Source organism: Equus caballus, chromosome 10 (genome assembly GCF_041296265.1).
Source record: "Equus caballus isolate H_3958 breed thoroughbred chromosome 10, TB-T2T, whole genome shotgun sequence".
NCBI classification, from domain to species: domain Eukaryota; kingdom Metazoa; phylum Chordata; class Mammalia; order Perissodactyla; family Equidae; genus Equus; species Equus caballus.
This window is the reverse complement of record NC_091693.1, coordinates 73,396,604-73,416,722: the sequence shown is the minus strand read 5'-3', so window position 1 is coordinate 73,416,722 and position 20,119 is coordinate 73,396,604. Positions and strand designations below refer to the sequence as shown.

The 20,119-nt window shown below is 36.8% G+C and overlaps 1 protein-coding gene across 2 annotated transcripts in view; it reads left to right on the top strand.

The window, feature by feature from the left end:
- GOPC (golgi associated PDZ and coiled-coil motif containing) overlaps nucleotides 1-20,119 on the top strand; it is a 46,912-nt gene that overhangs the window by 6,102 nt on the left and 20,691 nt on the right. The gene's annotated exons all lie outside the window — the stretch shown is intronic.

Sequence of the window (20,119 nt, the reverse complement as noted above, 5' to 3'; positions counted from 1 at the left end):
AAATGCTAAGGATTGCTGGCAACCACCAAAACCCAGGAGACAGGCATGGGACAGTTTCTCCTTCAAAGTCTCTAGAAGGAACCCACACTGCCAACACCTTGATTTTGGCCTCCTGGTATCTTGACCTATGAGAAAACACATTTGTATTTTTTTAAACCACCAAATTAGTGGTAATTTGTTATGACAGCCTTGGGAGACTTATACATTCGCTGAAGTAAGGAATCCAGAAGGAGCAGGTCTGGCAGGAAAGATGAGTTTATAAGATTGTGCGTGGTTCAGGTCCCTGTCCCTTCTTGCATATTCCTAACATAGTCTAATTGCTTCTTACCTCCTCCAAACCATCCTTTCGTTGCCAGAATTATTCTAAAATGTTTCATTTTAATGATTCATATTAAAAAAGGCAACTATGATTCTGTCACTCTTCTTTTTATACCTCCCTATTACTTATTGGCTAAAATTCAAACTCTGTGACATGGTGATCAGTGTCCAGTCTGTCTGCCCTTATCTCTTGTCGCCCCTTCTTTCTGCTTTTGCCTCAGTAAAACTGGTCTATTTGTAGTTCTCTAAATAGGCCCTGCTCTTTCATGGCATCTGTACTTTGGCATAGGGTTTTTTGTATAATGTCTTCTCTGTCCCCTTTGTCTACAGTATCAAACACCCACTCATCTTTAAAGACATGAATTACATCACCATCTCTGTGAAGTCCTCACCCCACTCCTCTCTGCTTTCTATAGGGAGAGGCTGTCATAACACCTTGAACTCACTTGGACTATTAGATTTGTTACGTTGTACTATAATTGGTGGTTGCCACATCTCTTTACCTCTAGGAGGTCAGCTCATTGAGGGTCAGGACTATGTGAAATAATCTGAACTATCAAATGCTTTGAGAATGCTGACTTGAGGGCGTGACATTCTCTTTTTATGGACCCATTTTGGTTTCTAGGAATTAGTTGGCTGTTTTTTCTCCATAGTACTCCTAAACTTTATTGAATAGTGAGTATGAATATCAGGTTGACTTATATGTGGATTACAGAATTGGTGTTTGGCCCCTTTTTAAAATTGGAAGTTTGGAACTCACACATTAGACACCAACCTTTCTGACCTGACTCACATCCCTATCTCACCTGCCAGCAGTTTTCATACCTCAGACCTTCCTTCCCTTCCCCTATTCCGTGTGTTAGCTGATCTCCTTTCAACCCTCAGGTAAACTTTTCCTTTCTGCCTGACCCCCTTCACTTCCTTTTGAATTGGTACATCACACAGGTCTCTATAGTAGTGCTGTATCATAATTGGAAATGTATTTTTATCTCTTTCTACTAGACAGTGAAATTCTTATGGGCAGAATCCATGTCTTATTCATCTTTTTGTCTCCAGATCCTGGCAAACAGTGTATCCTCAATAAATGGTTATTTGAATTCATAAATTATTTGAAACACCTCTGGTGTTCTGCTGTCAATCCTCAAAGATTGCCAATAATTCTGTGATACAAGTTGCATGAGAGCTGGGGTGGTGTCTGTCTTGTTGACTGTGTATTCATAGTGTCTAACATAGTGCCCACCACATTATTGAATGACTGAATCTTCAGGTTTATTTATTCCGCTGGTATGTAATTCACAAGGATATGATTTGTGAGTTAATAATTCATGATATTCCATTTTAAGACAAATTTGAAACTATGACTAAGAATAACTTTAAACATCATTATATAAGAGTATTGAGTATGGATTTAGTGTACTTGTAACATTTCTAAAATACTGGGTGGGTTAATTCTCCTCACCCTACCTCCAGTTTGAGCAGAGAGCAACTGAGTTCTTTAACGTTAAATGGAAACAGGAAATATTTTGTATGTTGTTTGGAACTTCATCTTGCAGTTTACATCACAGTACTTTAACTTTCAAAAGTACATCACAGATTTATCTACTTATCTCCATTTCAAATCTCCCACCGTGGTTCATTCACATTGTCTTCCATATTACACACAGCTATCTTTTTTAAGATGTAAATTTAATCATGTCATTCTGCTTAAAATTCCTCAATTGGGCTTTGAATAAAATTCAGAGTCCTTGTTATGGCTGACAAGCTCTGTATGATCTGACCTCTGGCTGTGTCTCCAATGACATGTCTTACTATTCTTATTCTATATGGTCACGCCACCTGGGCCTCCTTTCGGAAACTCTTAAGACAACAGTTCTCAAACTTTTTGATCTCATGACCCCTTACATTCTACAAAATGAGGTCCCCAAAGAACTTTTTTTTCATCTGGGTTATATCTACTGATATTTATTGTTAGAAATTAAAACTGAGAAAACTTTAAATACTTATATCTGTTAAAAATATCAGGAATAAGGCATTACATGTTAATATAAATATTTTTAATGAAAAAATAACTATTTGCAAAAAAATTTAGTTGACGAATGGCATTGTTTTACATTTAAAAATTTTTTTGAAATATCTGGCTTAATAGAAGACAGCTGGATTCTCACATCTGCTTCTGCATTCAGACAGTTGTGATATGTGGTTTTGGTTATCATAGAGGAAGAAAATTTGACTTCACGGAGCTGTGTAGTTGGATAAGGGAGGAGTACTTTAATAGCTTTTTCAGATAATTTTGGATATTCTTCTTTGATAGTAAAAGGCCATTCATCTTAAAGGTTAGTTACAATGTGGAATCTGAAACTCTATCAATGAACTTTCCATACATTGTTACAAAAGCATTGGTCTCTCTGTAGTTTTTGGATCTTTTTACCAAGGCGTGATTTTAACATTATGCATTGATCATTTTGAAAATATTGGTTTGCTGAGTTATGCAGATCTTCCAAATGTGGGCATATCTTATTATACAATATTAAAAAAAACACACTTCTTAATATTGCCAATCTCATCAGACAAATCTGTAAGTTTTGGGAAGCTATCATGCTCATGGTGATGGATTCAGGTTTTCTAAAATTCTGATTTTCACTTGAAAGCACAAATTTTTATCATTGGCAACAAATGCTGTTGTTTTCCTTGAAATAACAGATTTACTTTATTCTCAAGAACATGTCTGCCAAATATATTAATCTTAATAACCATAGTTTGTTCTTCTTTCAAATAAAAATGGTGTTCCAAGAAAAAAATGGTTCTGTTTTGTAGCTCAGGCAGTTGCATAAGTGCTTTGCCTTGAGACAGCATGGTTTGATGTGCAGTGGACTTGCTTTCTGTATACTTCCCATTTCATCACACAGAATGTTAAAAAGACATGGACTCGAGGGTCGAGATTTTTAAAAATTAATAATTTTTCCTGCTTCTTCAAGGACATTCTTAAATGAACTTTTTTTTAACTGTGAGTGCATAGTAGTGAAGAGTACAGTGACGGCTAGTACGGTTTGGTGCCACTGTGTTGACTTGTACTAAAATGCCAGCATTTTGCTCATCATTGCTCTTCCACTTTTAGTACAGATGTCAACACAGTGAAAAAGGCAGGTAATGTTTTTATTATAAAAATAGCTTTGGCGAGAACAAATAGTGTTTATCAGTGGGAAGGGGGTTGGGAGGTAGGCACAAAGGATGGAGAGGCGCACCTATAAGATGACTGACAAATAATAATGTACAACTGAAATTTCACAATGTTGTAAACTATCATGACCTCAGTAATAATAATAATAAAAATAGCTTTGGCCTGGTGGATGCCCTGAAAAGTTCCCACAGACCTGTGAGAGCTGCTGCTCTGATAGTAACCGAAACACTTCCCAGAAGGATAGCCACACTCCCACCTCACTAATTCTCTTCTTTTAGTTCCTTTCATACAGCTTATTACAGTTTGTAATTACATATATTACTAGCTTTGTAATGACCTTGGACAAGTTACCTTAACTTACACTTCAGTTTCCTTTCCTGTAGAAAAAATATGTCAGAGGATTGTTGTGAGGGTTAGGAATTAAAATATGAATATGTTCAAAATAGTGCCTGGCACATAGTTAATGCTGTTATTATATATGCCATTCTTTTTTTTTTTTTTTTGCGGTAGCATTGGTTTATAACATTATGTAAATTTCAGGTGTACATCATTATATTTCAATTTCTCTGTAGATTACATCATGTTCCCAAAGACTAGTTACAGTCCATCACCATAAATATGTGCCTGTTCACCCCTTTTGCCCTACTCCTTCCCCGTTTCCCCTCTGATAACCACCAATCCAATCTCTGTCTTTATGTGTTTGTTTGTTGTTGTTTTATTTTCTATTTATGAGTGAGATCACATGGCATTTGACTTTCTTCCTCTGACTTATTTCACTTAGCATAATACCCTTAAGGTCCATTCATGTTGTTGCAAATGGCAAGATTTCGTCTTTTTTTATGGGTGAGTAGTGTTCCATTGTGTATATATACACCACATCTTTTGTGTGTGTGTGTGTGAGGAAGATTAGCCCTGAGCTAACATCCGCTGCCAGTCCTCCTCTTTTTGCTGAGGAAGATTGTCCCTGAGCTAACATCTGTGCCCATCTTCCTCTACTTTATATGTGGGATGCCACCTCAGCATGGCTTGATAAGCGGTTCGTAGGTCCATGCCTGGGGTTCGAACTGGCGAACCCTGGGCCGCCGAAGCAGAGTATGTGAACTTAACCACTTTGTGCCACTGGGCCAGCCCCTGTACCACTTCTTTATTCATCCCTTCACGGGCACCTAGTTGCTTCCCAGTCTTGGCTATTGTGAATAATGCTGCAGCGAACATAGAGGTGGATATATGTTTATGTATTCGTGTTTTCATGTTCTTTTGATACATACCATTTTCATGTTCTTTGATACATACAGTTCTATTCTTAATTTTTTGAGGAATCTCCATACTGTTTTCCACAGTGGCTGCACCAGTTTTCATTCCCACCAGCAGTGTATGAGAGTTCCCTTTTCTCCACATCCTCTCCAACGCTTGTTATTTTTTGTCTTGTTAATTATAGTCATTCTGATGGGAGTGAGGTGATATCTCATTGTAGTTTTGATTTGCATTTCCCCAGTAATTAGTGATGTTAAATGTCTTTTCAGGTGCCTGTTGGCCATTTGTATATCTTTGGGAAAATGTCTTTTCAGATCTTTTGCCCATTTTTTAATTGAGTGTTTTTTGTTGTTGAGATGTGTGTGTTCTTTATATATTTTGGATATTAACCCCTTATCAGATAGATGGTTTGCAAATATCTTCTCCCAATTGTTAGGTGGCATTTTGTTTTGTTGATGGTTTCCTTTGCTGTACAGAAGCTTTTTAGTTTGATGTAGTGCCTTTTTCGAATTTTTTCTATTGTTTCTCTTGCCTGGTCAGACATGGTACTTGAAAATATGCTAAGACCAATGTTGAATAGTCTACTATGTTTTTTATAGAAATTCTGTGGTTTCAGGTCTTACATTCAAGTCTTTAATCCATTTCGAGTTGATTTTTTTGTATGGTGTAAGGTAATGGTCTACTTTCATTCTTTTGCATGTGGCTGTCCGGTTTTCCCAACAACATTTATTGAAGAGACTTTCCTTTCTCCATTGTATGTTCTTGACTCCCTTGTCGAAAATTAGCTGTCCATGGATGTATAGGTTTATTTCTGGGCTCTCAACTCTATTTCATTGATCTGTGTCTCTCTTTTTGTGCCAGTGCCATGCTGTTTTGATTACTATAGCTTTGTAGTATATTTTGAAATTGGGAAGTGTGATACCTTCAGCTTTCTTCTTTTTTCTCAGGATTCCTTTGGCTGTTTGGAGTCTTGTTGTTCCATATAAATTTTAGGGTTCTGTATTCTATTTCTCTTAAAAATGTCATTGGAGCTTTGATGGGGATTGCATCGATGCCATTCATTTCTTTATGAGCTGCCTCCTGTACAAGGCTGCTCTGAGCTTTGCAGGGCAGGACTCACAGTTGTTTTGTCTACCAGTGTATCCCGGAACCCAGCCCAGTACTTGGCATACAGTTGGTGCTTAATAAATACTTCTTGCATGAATGCATGATGGTGTAGGAGACCAAAAATAATATATATGTTTGCTTGTCTTAAACTGCAGAACAGTTTGGGGAGAATAATGACAGATGAAGTTAGTGGTCATTATGCTTGGATAGAGTAAACTGGAGGGAATCAGTAGTTTTCTCACAGAACTTTCATGAGTCAAATGAGCAGACTGTGTCAAGAGCTGACTTGTAATAATTATAGAGGAATATTGTTTCCTATATTGAGGGTTGGCAGAGGCTTTCATATTTGACCTTTGAGTGTATTTTCTGTTTGGTCACAGTCTTTGTTTTAGAATAGGACTCATTGGCTTCTATAATCTTGGATAGTAGGAGCAACACTAACCACCTCAGGCACAGGGAGAAAAGAGAAAATAGAGGAAGATTCTTTCTAAAAGGAGCGGGGTAAATTAAATGAGCTCTCACACTTTGTTCTGCTGTTTTGAAGGAGTAGAAGAAAGGAAAGTAATGGATCAAATGCTTTCTTTTGTTACATTATCCCTTTGACCTTTGTCACAGGAGAAAAGGCAGCATGAAGAATGGTTCTGCCTCTGCTGTCTGGCAGGTAGTTTTGAATCTCTGTGATATATTCTTTTTAAAGTTTAGTTCCAGAAAAAAAAGACAGTCTCACTAGATAAAATGGCATTGCTTCTTTTAATGAGACAAGGAGAATTATAAAATCTGTAAAGTTTTCTTATTATGGGAAACTCAGTGTTAAATTTAATACTCAATAAACTGTAATAAGATGGTATTTTTTTATAGTAATATCCTGCTATCTCTACCTGATTTTTATTATTTGCATTTGTTTTATTGACCTTATGAGTTTTAAACCCTTTTGGGAAGTAGGTTGATGTACATGATAAATTTTAGATATTGGCATTAAATGTATACTTGCTAGAGATTTAAATTCCAGTCTATTTTTCATCCTAAATTGCATTTTTAAACATAAAAAGCATAATTGTTTCCTTTTAGTGAAGTGATTACCTTTGGTACACATACTTTAAAACAAAAGGTGTAGGAGCATTTATAGGTAAAATGTGAGATAATATTTACATCTTTATGAGCATCTTTCTATCCTATGGTTCATTAGAGTTAAACTGCTATTGGGAGTCAACTGTTTTCTATGTAATTCTTACACAGCTTGGGGAATGTGTGCTTTTGTGTGCGTGTGTGTCCATGCCTGCATATGTATCTGTGTATGTTCATGCTTCTGCATGCATGTGAATTCTGGGGTGGGGTGGGGGCTGGCTACATAGGGGGTGTTCAGAGTTTCTTGCTTGAGCCTTGTCTAGTTCTGAGATTTGGGGACGTGATCTCCTTCGGAGTTCATGAACTCCTTCCTCACCGTTTTTCCTATTCTTACCAGAAATTACAAAGGATGTCAGGAAGTCTGAGTTTTAATCACATGCAATTTGTGAATTGGGGCAACTCACCTAATCTCTTTGGGCCTCAGTTTCTTCATGTACAAAATAAAGATGTTTCACCAGATTTTTTTAGGTTGTTAGCTTGGACCTTCTAAAATGTTATCAAAAGAGCTGCATGACATGCCGAAATTAGTGAGCTGGGTCCATGTTCCCTCCCTGCTGGACATTTGATATTTGCTAATTTCTTGTCTTAATTTGATCCTCCCCCAAAACAAGTTTTTGAAGGGTGCTTAATGTAAAGTAATTGGCATTTTTATTCATAAGACAGTTAAAGAAGTAAAAACTAGGTTACATTTAGAAAGAAAAAAGTGCAGCTGTTGTAAATTTTTAGAAGATTATTATATAGACAGAGGATTAAGGTCTAGACAAAGTGGAGTAATAGGAAACTCTGAATAAAAAAGTACTTTGATTTTGGTGCCAGAGTGGAATAGTTAAGAATTATATTAGAAAGGAATTATCTAGATGGAAAAGTTTGGATGTTTTGAAAGAGTATGAGATGAGAAATAGAATAGTAGTGACTTCATTAATACAAATAAATGGTGATGATAATCCTGTCATATAATTTAGATAGATCTCCTCGCTATCTGTCTTTTTCATTCTTGGGAATATTTCGTTTCTACTTTGCATAGTATCCCCTGAGTTTTCATCTGTCTCCTGACTCCATTCCAGCTGATAGTGGTGATCCAGGGACCATATTTTGAGCATCACTGCTGTAGAAAAATCTCACCAGTGGTTGCTTTAATGGCTTGGCTGAACTGAAGGCCATGGTCTTAAGGCCCAGAGACCTTTCTAGAATGAGATCATTTTATCCTTAATGAGTTCTAGGGAAGGAATGTCTTGATGGTCAGTTTTGTTTTATTTTTTTTGTAAATGAATCTTCAAGATCAAATGTAGGAAGGTGAAAAGATTGTATCCCAAATAAAGTCTATGTGTTATATAGTTTTTAACTGTTTATGGTTTTGCTTTTTAAAACAGTTTTTGTATATCATTTGAAAATTTAAATGAGAGTTGAAGGTTGAAATCAGCTGTTTCTTTTTAACTTTCACTCTACTAGTAGCAGTGTGGCCAAGGTAACACAGTGAGGTGAAAGATGCTTGGGCTCTTTTTATGGTCAAGCTGGTTTTGAGTCTATTACTAGCTGTGTGATCTTGGACAAATTACTTAAACCCTGACTTCCAGTTTTCTTAACTATTAAAAAAAAAGTTGGGGAGTATAATAAGAATTATAGCTAATGTTTGGTGTGTGTATGTCTGTCATTTGGTAGATAGGTGCTTGCTTTGTGGTAGCTGAGAATATTGTTAGTAAGTTGAACATCTGTATTGTAGCTATAGAAACACAGTCTTCCTTATGGCTGACTGCTTAATAACACTTCCACTACCTCGCCCTGGGAGTAAGAATTGGGTTCAAAGTGCTGTTTTGTCAGTTTGGTAGCCTTAGAAATAAAAGCAACCTTGATGGGCCTCAGTTTCATTATCTAAATATTGTCATAATCATAGTCTTTATGTTCTCTAAGATCTCCTTGAATTCTAAAATTCTGTGATATTAGGAAGATAACGTTTAAGTAAAATGTGGAAATTTCTAATCTTGACATAACATTTACCAATGACTAACTTTTCATAGCAGCTAAAGTGCTTGTATCATAAACAGAAAAAAGAGTTACTTAAATGTCACTAAATTTAGAGTAAATTTGAAACACTTGCCTTGTTCCAAAAAAAAATAAAATTGGGCTTTGAATTTTAATACCTGCATCCTCTCATTGTAAAGAATTCTTTTATTTGTTTTAAAGTTGAGCAACCTCTTGAGAAGTTATTTCTCTTAATAAAGAGTCCATGTTTATAATAGGCCATTTTCAAAAGACCTGCATACTGCTCTGTTTCCATCCTCTTTTAGAATACTGTCATTGCTCATTTGAATGTTAGTCTGCCAGGTTAACTAAGAGTACCACTTATGCCTCTTTAACTTGTTTCTTAACTCCAGAAGTTTTACTCAGTTATTAATAAACCATGAGATTTTTGATTTGAACGATAAATCATAGTGGGACAACCAGACAGTATATGCCTGTTGAAACACACAGTATACTTCTTGCCACAAAGATTTGAGTAAATCTGATTAAACCTTTAATTTCTAGCTTTATAGCGTTGTGATTGGAAAAGATGCTTGTTATTATTTCAATCTTCTTAAATTTATCGAGGCTTGCCTTGTTTCCCAATATATGGTCTGTCCTTGAGAATGTTCCAGGCGCACTTGAGAAGAATGTGTATTCTGCTGTCTTTGGATGGAGTGTTCTATATATGTCTACTGGTCTAGCTTTTCATTTAATTCTGCTGTTTCCTTGTTGATTTTCTGTCTGGGTGATCTATCCATTGATGTGAGTGGAGTGTTGAGGTCCCCTACTATTATTGTGTTATTATTAGTATCTTCTTTTAGTTTTGTTGATAGTTGCTTTATGAACTTTGGTGCTCCTGTGTTGGGTGCATAGATGTTTATAAGTGTTATGTCTTCTTGATGGAATGTTCCTTTGATCATTATATACTGGCTCTTTGTGTCTCCTTTACCTGTCTTATCTTGAAGTCTGCTTTGTCTAATATAAGTATTGCAACAATTGCTTTCTTTTGTTTGCCATTAGCTTAGAGTATCATCTTCCATCCCTTCACTCTGAGCCTGTGTTTGTCATTGGAGCTGAGATTTGTTTCCTAGAGGCAGCATATTGTTGGGTCTTGTTCTTTAATCCATCTCGCCACTCTGTGTCTTTTTATTGGAGAATTCAATCCATTTACGTTTAAGGGGATTATCAGTATATGGGGGCGTAATGCTGCCATTTTATCACTCGTTTTCTGGTTCTCTTGCATTTCCTTTGTTTCTCCTCTTGCGTATTTTGGTCTACGAGTCGAGTTATGTAGTTTTTTATGTTGTGTTTCTTTGTTTTCCCCTTATTTATTATTTGAGTCTCAGTTCTGCTTTTTTGTCTAGTGGTTACCTTGAGGTTTGTATTCAAAATCTCATGGATAGGTAGTCCCTTTTCTGATGGCCTCTTATTTCCTTAGACTAAATCAGTTCAGTCCCTTTCGTCTTCCTCTCCTAAGTTGTTTTTCTCACTTACTCCATCATGTTATATGAGTTTGTGGTTAAAATGACAAGATTATCTTTGTTTTTGGTGTTTTCCTTCTCTGTCTTTAATGCTATACTTGAATATTTGCTATACATCTCTGATTCTGTCTACCTTTTTATCTCCTTACTCTGTGCTTGTAACCCCTTTCTACCTTTTTTTTTTTCAAGTATGAGGGCCTTCTTTTTTTTTTTCCAGAAAGATTAGCCCTGAGCTAATATCCACTGCCAATCCTCCTCTTTTTTGCTGAGGAAGACTGGCCCTGAGCTAACATCCATGCCCATCTTCTTCTACTTTATATGTGGGACGCCTACCACAGCATGGCTTGACAAGTGGTGCGTAGGTCTGCACTGGGATCTGAACTGGCAAACCCCAGGCCACCGAAGCAGAATGTGCGAACTTAACCACTGCACCACTGGGCCAGCCCGATGACAGTCTTCTTGAGGATTTGGGGGGGGGGGGGTCTTGTGGCTACGAACTCCCTTAGCTTTTGTTTGTCTGGGAAAGTTTTTATTTCTCCATCATATCTGAAGGATATTTTCACTGGATAGAGTGTTCCTGGCTGAAAGTTTTTGTCCTTCAAAGATTTGAATGTGTCATTCCAGTCTCTCCTAGCCTGTAAGGTTTCTGCAGAGAAATCCACTGAAAGCCTGATGGGGTTCCTTTGTAGGTTATTTTCTTCTGCCTTGCTGCCCTTAGTATTCTTTCTTTGTCGTTCACTTTTGCCAGTTTCACCGCTATATGCCTTGCAGTAGGTCTTTTTACATTGACATATTTAGGAGATCTGGTAGCCTATTCAATGTGGATTTCCATCTCCTTTCCTAGGTTTTGGAAGTTCTCTGCTGTTATTTCTTTGAACAAGCTTTCTGCTCCATTCTCCTTCTCTTCTCCGTATTGAATACCTATAATTCTCATGTTGCACTTCCTAATTGAATTGGTTATTTCTCAGAGGCTTTCTTCATTTCTTTTTAGTCTTAGTTCTCTCTCCTCATCTATCTGGAGCATTTCAACGTCTATCTTTGATTATACTGATATGCTCCTCTGTCATGTCCACTCGAGTGTTCAGGAAATCCATATTTTGTTTTATTTCTTCCATTGTGTCTTTCATCTCCAATATTTCTGATTGATTCTTTATAGTTTCAATCTCTTTGTGAAGTAGCTCCTAAACTTGTTGAATTGTTTTTCTACATTCTCTTTTAACTCATTGAGTGTTTTGATGATAGCTATTTTGAATTCTTTTTCATTTAGATTACATATTTCTGTGTTCTCAGGACTGATTTCTGGGTATTTGTCATTTTCTCTCTCATCTGGAGATCTAATATAATGTTAGGTATTGCTAGAGGGAGTGGGTCTGTTTTTTCTCATCCTGGTGTTATTTGGTTGCAGTTACTGCCCATCTCCACTGGATGGGGGTCAAGAGCTATGTATTTTGAGCACTCTGCCTTAAACCAAAATCCTAGCTGCCTGAGCCATGCTGGGTGGATCGGGGGAGGGACGCTTTCTCTTGCACGCTGTTGAAATTTGCTTCCTCTGCTCTTGCTATCTGCTCTCCTGGAGTGTTGGCTTGATAAGGTCACCCCCCGTGAAAGCTTTAACCCCGGTAGAGGGCTTCCCTCTGGGCTGCAATGGCCCTCAGGGATCCTGGATGTTCCCACAAACGAAAGTCCCTTCCCCTGTTCCTTCCCTCTCAGAGGCCTTCTGTGGTCCTGGATCACAGTCTTTGGGCGGGGAGTGAAGTTTTCTCTTACCCCATTCCACCTTCTCCAGGGGAGGCTACACCCTCTCAGTCCTTTGTCATATGGCTGTGTGGGTCTCTCTGATGTTTTTTGTGTTGTGTTTGGATGGCCTCTGTTGGAGTATCAATGACCTTTTCGTTGTATGTTGGATGGGAGAGATTACTGGGAAAGCTTACTCTGCCATGATGCTGACATCACCCCTGATTAAACCTTTAGAGTTAACTTCCAGTCTATAGGAAGTGTAAGGAATAGAGGAATATATTAACACCAAAAAGAAACAAGATAGATACAGAATCAAAGTCAATGTAATGAACAAAGAGATAAGAGTTTTAATAGATTAAATGGCTTATTTTAAACTATTTCTGGGTAGGTTCACTTTAGCGTAAGCTACATATTGCTCAGAAAGAGTGAATATTATTCAAATATTTATTTTCCTTTTGTGATTATTTTGTTTCAAAGCCCATAAAATCCTATAGGTGTTTGTTTTTTTTTTTACTAAGAAGGACTTTCTAGACCAGACTTATTTGTACTTTTTTTTTTTTTTTTTTTGGCTGAGAAAGATTTGCCCTGAGCTAACATCTCTTACCAATCTGCCTCTATTTTGTATGTGGGTTGCTGCCCTACCAGGGCCATGAGTTGTGTAGGTCCGCACCTGGGAACTGAACCAGGGCCGCCAAAGCAGAGTATGCCAAACTTAACCACTACGCCAACCAGGGCTGGCTCCAGATTTATTTGTACTTTAAGGAGCGTGATGAACTTAACGTTGTCTAGTAATAGGTGATTGTAATGTTCATAATTTTTTTTTTGTCAGGAAAATTTGCCCTGAGCTAACATCTGTTGCCAATCTTCCTATTTTTGCTTGAGGAAGATGGTCCCTGAGCTAACATCCACGCCATTCTTCCTCTGTTTTGTATGTGGGAGCTGCCACAGCAAGGTTTAATGAGTGGTGCATAGGTCTGCGCCCGGGATCTGAACCTGCAAACCCTGGGCTGCCAAGGCAGAATGTGCGAAATTAACCACTACACCACTAGGCCAACCACCATAATTTTTGGCCGGGGGTGGGGGCAGTTTGTTAAATGGATGAAACTCTGTAAGACATTGTTATCATACATGTAGGTTCTTTTCTCTCACAACTTTTCCGGTTATGGGTATTTGTGAAAGACACTGTGTAAAAACTGTTAAGTTATATACTCTTCTAGAAGGCAATGAAAATGAAGTTCTGCTTTGTTTAATCTCGTGTACATGTTTATTATATTTAAAGAACACAGTCAACTACTAATTTATTATTTCTTTTAGCATTTAAATCTTAATGAAATTTGTTACTGCTCCAGATTCATAATAAAAGGGCTAGACTTTTACTGTCCATATAGTAGCTACTAACCTGACATGACTTTTGAGTACAGCCCGTTCAAATTGAGATGTGCTGTAAGTGTAATGTATGCAATGGGTTTTGAAGACTTAGTATGAAAAAAAGAATGTAATATTTCAATAATTGTTTTATACTGTATGTTTGAGTGATATTTTAGATATGTTAAGTAGAATATATTATAAAAAGTTATTTCACCTGTTTATTTCTACCTTTTTTAATTTGACTACTAGAAAATTTTAAATTACCTATGTGGTTCATGTTATATTCTATTGGGCAGTGCTGGGCTAGAATATCACAGCTTTCCTACTACAATGAAACCGTGAGGTGGGGATTTCTGGTCTTTGAGAGATCACAGTGAATGCATAGTTTTAAATTTTTAAAAATCTTTTGTAAAAATAAAAAAAACTGGAATCACAAAAGAAAAAGGCTAATGACGGCCTCTGCAGCAAAACTAGATGAGGAGGTATCCTCACAAACCCCGGAATATGGGTAGGTTGGGTAGCAGGACCCACACAGATTGCATGTGGAAGAACTCCTGCGTGGCAGGAGGAATAGAAGGGGGAGCCCAGAAACACAGAAGTCACCAACAGCTCCCAAAAGGAGAAGACATCACTTTGGTTGGGAAACTTGAGCAAGCGATCTGGGAACAACTGGCAAAATTGCCTCCGGTCACAGGGCAATGCAGAACAGACCATGGGGGTTAGATTAGAAAGTACTGGGGTGGATTTTAAGAATCTCAGAAATTTCTAACAAAAACTGCTTTTGAGAAAGAGTGCAATTCTAAAGAAATGCTGCCAGAAATAGAATCCAAAATGAGCAGCGCAGAAACATGAAGTTTGAAAGTAAGGGAAAGTTGGTATTCAAGCTAGGGGAGGCGTACATAGGAGCTCGATTTCAAAACAGTGGTTCTGGCTACACAGAGAGGCCATGGTTTTGAATAGTTGACTTTAAGGCCAGGGAGGGAGCCTGCAAGCTATGAGGCTAGGAAAGCTACTTATGCTCGCCTCCACCCCCATGTGGAAGTGTCCTCCTACTGCACATGAAAACCATTTCATTTAGACATGAGAAACAGAAAACAATTTCATTTAAGCCCCATAAAATGTACTGTAATGAAAAAAGATTAATATGACAACAGACAGTGAAAGCATATCAGAAAAATATGTTCACAAAGCAGATGAAAACTATAAACTGCGTTATAAAATAAACTAAAGGAAGGTAATAATATTATTCAACTATGAATAAAGCAGCATAATTCAGAAATAGGAAAACTTGGAAATAAAGTAATAAAAAGAAAACTTTTAGAGCAGAATAGAGACTAAATTAGAAGGAACTTAAAAAATAGACAATACAGTAAGTACAAGCAAGAAAAAGGGAATATGGGAGAGAAAAACAAAAAGAATTTGAGAGAAAATTACAAACATAAAAAGATAGGAAGAGAATAATAATAGTGTAATCAGAGTCCTTGAAGAAGCACAAAACAAAAGAAATATTTAAAACAAATATCAACGAACCATTTATTGCTGATAGGAATGTACAATGGGTTCAGCCACTGTGGAAAACAGTTTGATAGTTCCTTGAAAAGTTAAATATAGAATTATCACATGACCCAGCAATCCCACTCCTAGGTATATACCCAAAAGAATTAAAAACAGGTACTGAAACAAATATAGGAATACACATTTTCATAGCAGCACTGTGCATCATTGCCCAAAGCTGGAAACAGCCCACATGCCCATCAATGGGTGAATAGATAAACAAGCGGTATATACATACAGTGGAATATTATTCAGCTATAAAAAGGAATGAATACTGATGCATGCTATAACATGCGTGAACCTTTGAAAACATTATGCTAAATGAAAGAAACCAGACAGAAGATCATGTGTTGTATGCTCCCATTTGTATGAAGTATCTGTAATAGAGGAATCCAGAGACAAAATGCAGATTGGTGGTTCCCGGAAGCTGGGGACAGGGAGAATGGGGAGCGACTGCTTGATGGGCAGGAGGCTTTCTTTTGAGGTGATGACAGTGTTCTAGAACTAGATACAGGTGGTGGTTGTACAACATTGTGATTATAATAAACACGGAATTGTTCACTTAAAATGGTTAATTTAATGTTATATGAGTTTTGCCTCAATAAAAAACAAATTACCAACCAGTTCACTCTTAACAAAAAAACCTATCAACAAAATTTTCCTGTAATAACACAGGATTGAATCTGCATATTGAAAGAGTACACATGGACCTAGAATGGTTAACACCAAGCTATATTTTAGTAAAATACTGGGCTTTAAAAATAAAGCAGACAAAAGACCAAATCACTTACAAGAGAAAGAAAAGATTAGGGTTGGATATCTCAATAGCAGCATTTCATACCAGAAGGCAATGGAGCAACATATTTAAAATACTCAAGGAAAGAAAATGTGAGCTAAAGATTTGATATTCAGCCAAACTGACTTCAGGTATAAAGACTATAAATAAATAGTTATGAACATGCCAGAAATTAGGGAATATCGTTATGAGACCTTTCTGAGAAATCTAGCAGACAAGAGAATGAGCTGAAGTCATCGGAACAGCTTTGGTAAAATGTCTCTTCTAGTGAAACTAAGACTATTGGAGTTACAGATGACAAAATACTATTTAAATGTTATGTGCTGTATGCCCTGCAATACAAATACAGAGCAACTATCAATGGGATAAAAGAGTGTTTTAAAAGTAGGGTAAGCTTGTAGGTGTATAATTGCTCATAGTTATTAGCTGGAAATAGATAACACTTTATTAAATGCTGGAGAGGAGTGAGGGAAGGGTGAAGAAAATGTTACTAGCTAATTTCATGACTGTTGATAGCAGGGATGATATCTTAAATACAATCTAAAGAGGAAATTAAGGATATTTTCTAAAAGTAATTATTAGAACAAATGTACAAAGCTTCCAGAATAATAAAATATATGTATTTTAAAAGCTAGCGAAGAACAGTGAAGATTTTACGTGTGTATGTGCTATATACAACTATAACATGAAAAATATGATGAAAGGTTAAAAATAAATAGGCAAAATTATACCAGGTAAATGCAAATAAAATGAAAGCAGAGGTTGCAAACTCGATAACAGAGAAAGTAGAATTCAAGCCAGAAAGCTTTTAGTGTGAGGAGGAAACTATTGACATATTGAGCTACATTAAAATTAAGCAGTCTGTTCATCAAAGGACACCGTTAAGAAAGTTAAAAGACAAACCACAGAATGGGAGAGAGTATTTGTAATTCATACCCACCAAAGGAGTTCATAAGAATATGTGTGTATGTCTGTGTGTGTGTGTGGGTGGAAAGAAAGAAAGAGTGAACTCCTATAAGTCAATAAGAAAAAAAATAGACAATCCTGGGGCTGGCCCCGTGGCTGAATGGTTAAGTTCACGCACTCCGCTGCAGGTGCCCCAGTGTTTTGTTGGTTCGAATCCTGGGCGCGGACGTGGCACTGCTCATCAAACCACGCTGAGGCAGCGTCCCACATACCACAACTAGAAGGACCCACAACAAAGAATATACAACTATGTACCGGGGGGTTTTGGGGAGAAAAAAGGAAAAAATAAAATCTTAAAAAAAGAAAATAGACAACCCTGTATAAAAATAGCCAAGAGACTTGAATAGACACTTCACAACAAAAGAGAATATCCAATGGTCAATAAACATATGAAAAGGATGTCAACCTTATTAGTGATCAAGCAAGTTTAATTAAAACTACAACAAAATGCTACTACAGACAGAACCCAACTTACGATAGTTTGACTTATGATTTTTCAACTTTACAATGGTATGACAGTGATACGCATTCAGGAGAAACCACACTTGGAATTTTTATCCTTTTCTGGCTAGTGATGTGCCGTAGGATACTCTCCAGTGATGCTGATGCTGGGCAGCAGCAGCGAGGGTAAATGACCAGTTCACTTAGAACCATTCTATACCCATCCAACCATTCTTTTTCATTTTTGGTACAGTATTTGATAAATTATAGGAGATATTTAATACTTTATTATAAAATAGAGTTTGTGTTAGATGATTTTTCCCAACTGTAGGCTAATGTCAGTGTTCTGGCCATGTTCAAGGTAGGCTAGGCTAAGCTATGATGTTCAGTAGGTTAGGTGTATTAAATGCATTTCCATTTTCAGTATTTGCAACTTAGGATGGGTTTATCGGGTTGTAACCCCATAGTAAGTTGAGGAAGAGCTGTACATTCCTGCCAGAATGGCTAAAATTAAAAAGCTGACAATGCCAAGTGAAGACAAGGATGTGAAGCTATCAGAGTTCTCATACATGGTGGGCATGTCAGTTGCTACCATCACTTGGAAAATTAGCCTTTTCTACTGAGGTTTAACATATTCATACTCCAACCCAGAAGTTTCCCTCCTAATATATACTTAACAGACCTGTATTCAGTATGTACCAAAAGACAGGTTCATAGCAACATCAGTTTAATTGTCAAAAACTGGAAACAGCACAAATGTCCATGAAAACTAGAATGAGACTGATAAATTGTATGTTAATTTAGTGAATACTGTATAGCAGTGAAAATGCATGAACTGCAGCTGTACAAAACATGAATGAATTTCATAAACATACTCTTGAGGTAAAAGCCAGAGGTAAATGAATGCATACTCTATGACTCTGTTTATATAACATTCAAAAACAGGCAAAACTGTCTATGGTGTTAGAATTGAGGGTATGACTCTGAAGGTTTCCTTTGTGGATGGAAGTGGAGGTAGTGACTGGGAGGAGGTCACAAGGAGAGTCCTAAGGAGCCAGTACTACCCTATTTCTTTATCTGGGTGGTAGTTAAATAGATATGTTTATTTTCTGTAATTCATTATATATGTATTTCTCTAATGTAAGTTACACATGAATAAAAAAGTTGTAAAAAAGGAATGAAGTTCTTCTGATATGGAGTGATCTCCAGGAAGTAAAAAAAAGTAAGATGCAGGACAGTTGTTAATATTATGAAACATTTTGATTTGGTTTATAACATGCAACTTCATTTTTTATACCTCTCATGATGTCCCTGACTGGTTATTACCCAAGCCACAATCTTTGGCCATCTGCTTTCCCTTAAACTTGGTCTTAGCATATTAGTTCACATCTCTGTGCTCCTAGTCCCAATTTATCACTTGTTTATTTATTTCAACATTCTATGGGATAGTTTCTATTGGTTATATCATAGTTGACACAAAAATCAACATGTCTAAAACTTAAACTTGTTGTCTCTTTTTCTCAACTCTAAATTAGCTACTATCCTAATCTTACTATTTCCATCCATGGCTTTACTGTTCTCTAAACTTGAAATATTTGAGTTATTGTTGACCTAATCGTCCACTGAACATCCAGTCTGTAAGTGTTGCTGACACTTTCCTTTCAGCATTGTTAAGCGCTTTATTTCCGTTTACAAAGTTACCATGGATAACATGTCATTTATAAAGCTACAATAGGGTGTTGCTGGTGTTCCTGTCTTCACCTCCTTACCTGTAAATGTTGTGTTGTTAAAATGTTATTGAGAGAAAATGTTCCAAACTTATATAGTGATGATGCTTGCACAACTCTATGAATACACTAAAAACCCTACTGAATTGTACACTTTTAAAAGAATGAATTTTATGGTATGTGAATTGTATCTCAATAAAGCTGTTATTGAAAACAAAAACTAAAGTGCCATTGAGAGCATGTGTTGATTTCCTATCAGATTAAATCTCAGTTTTGGTTCATCATCCAAAGCCGTTCATTGTATCCGTTCTCTTTCCTACCCAGTCTTGTCCAGCCTATCAATGTATCATTCCTCTAGGTAGTCTAGTCTCCTTGATAATACCATCTTCATGTTCTAGTAAATGTTTCATATGCAGGATTAATAATCTTACAATAGTCAAAGCCATGGATATTATGCCTTTTTTAAAATTAGGGAAACTTGAATGGAGACAGTGATTTATCTGGAATCACAGGGTTAGTATTTGAATTCATCTCAAATTAAAGATATTTGTTGAGCATCTTTTATGTGCTAGGCAGTGATTGGTGCAGTTGGAATATAGAGAGATAATCCAATCCTGTAGTCCCTGTACTCAAGAATTTACCTAAGATGCTTCTAGTCTCTCTCTGCTTCTGCTAGTCATCTTCCCATCTCTAGACTGCTTTACTACTTCTGTTTTGTCCTTCTGTCATTTAACTTTAAAGCCCTTTTAAACTCTTTTCCTCACTAACCCTCTTTACACCTTACTTTAATTTGAATTCCTTGGGACCGTGCCAATTCTATATATATCTGTAACTTGCCACATTTTTCTTTAGCTGGTTCACATGCATATTTATCACCTCAGTTGATATGAAAGTTCTCAAGGGCATATATAATTATCTATAATTTAAAAGATATTTTCCACAGTTTCTTTCTCATTGTGCCAGCATAGTTCTGGGCCCCAGATGCTTAGTAAAATTATGTTGAATTAAATAGAACGCTAAGGCTTGGTCTTGATCTTTAATCTGCCAGCTACTTGGGAAAATGAAA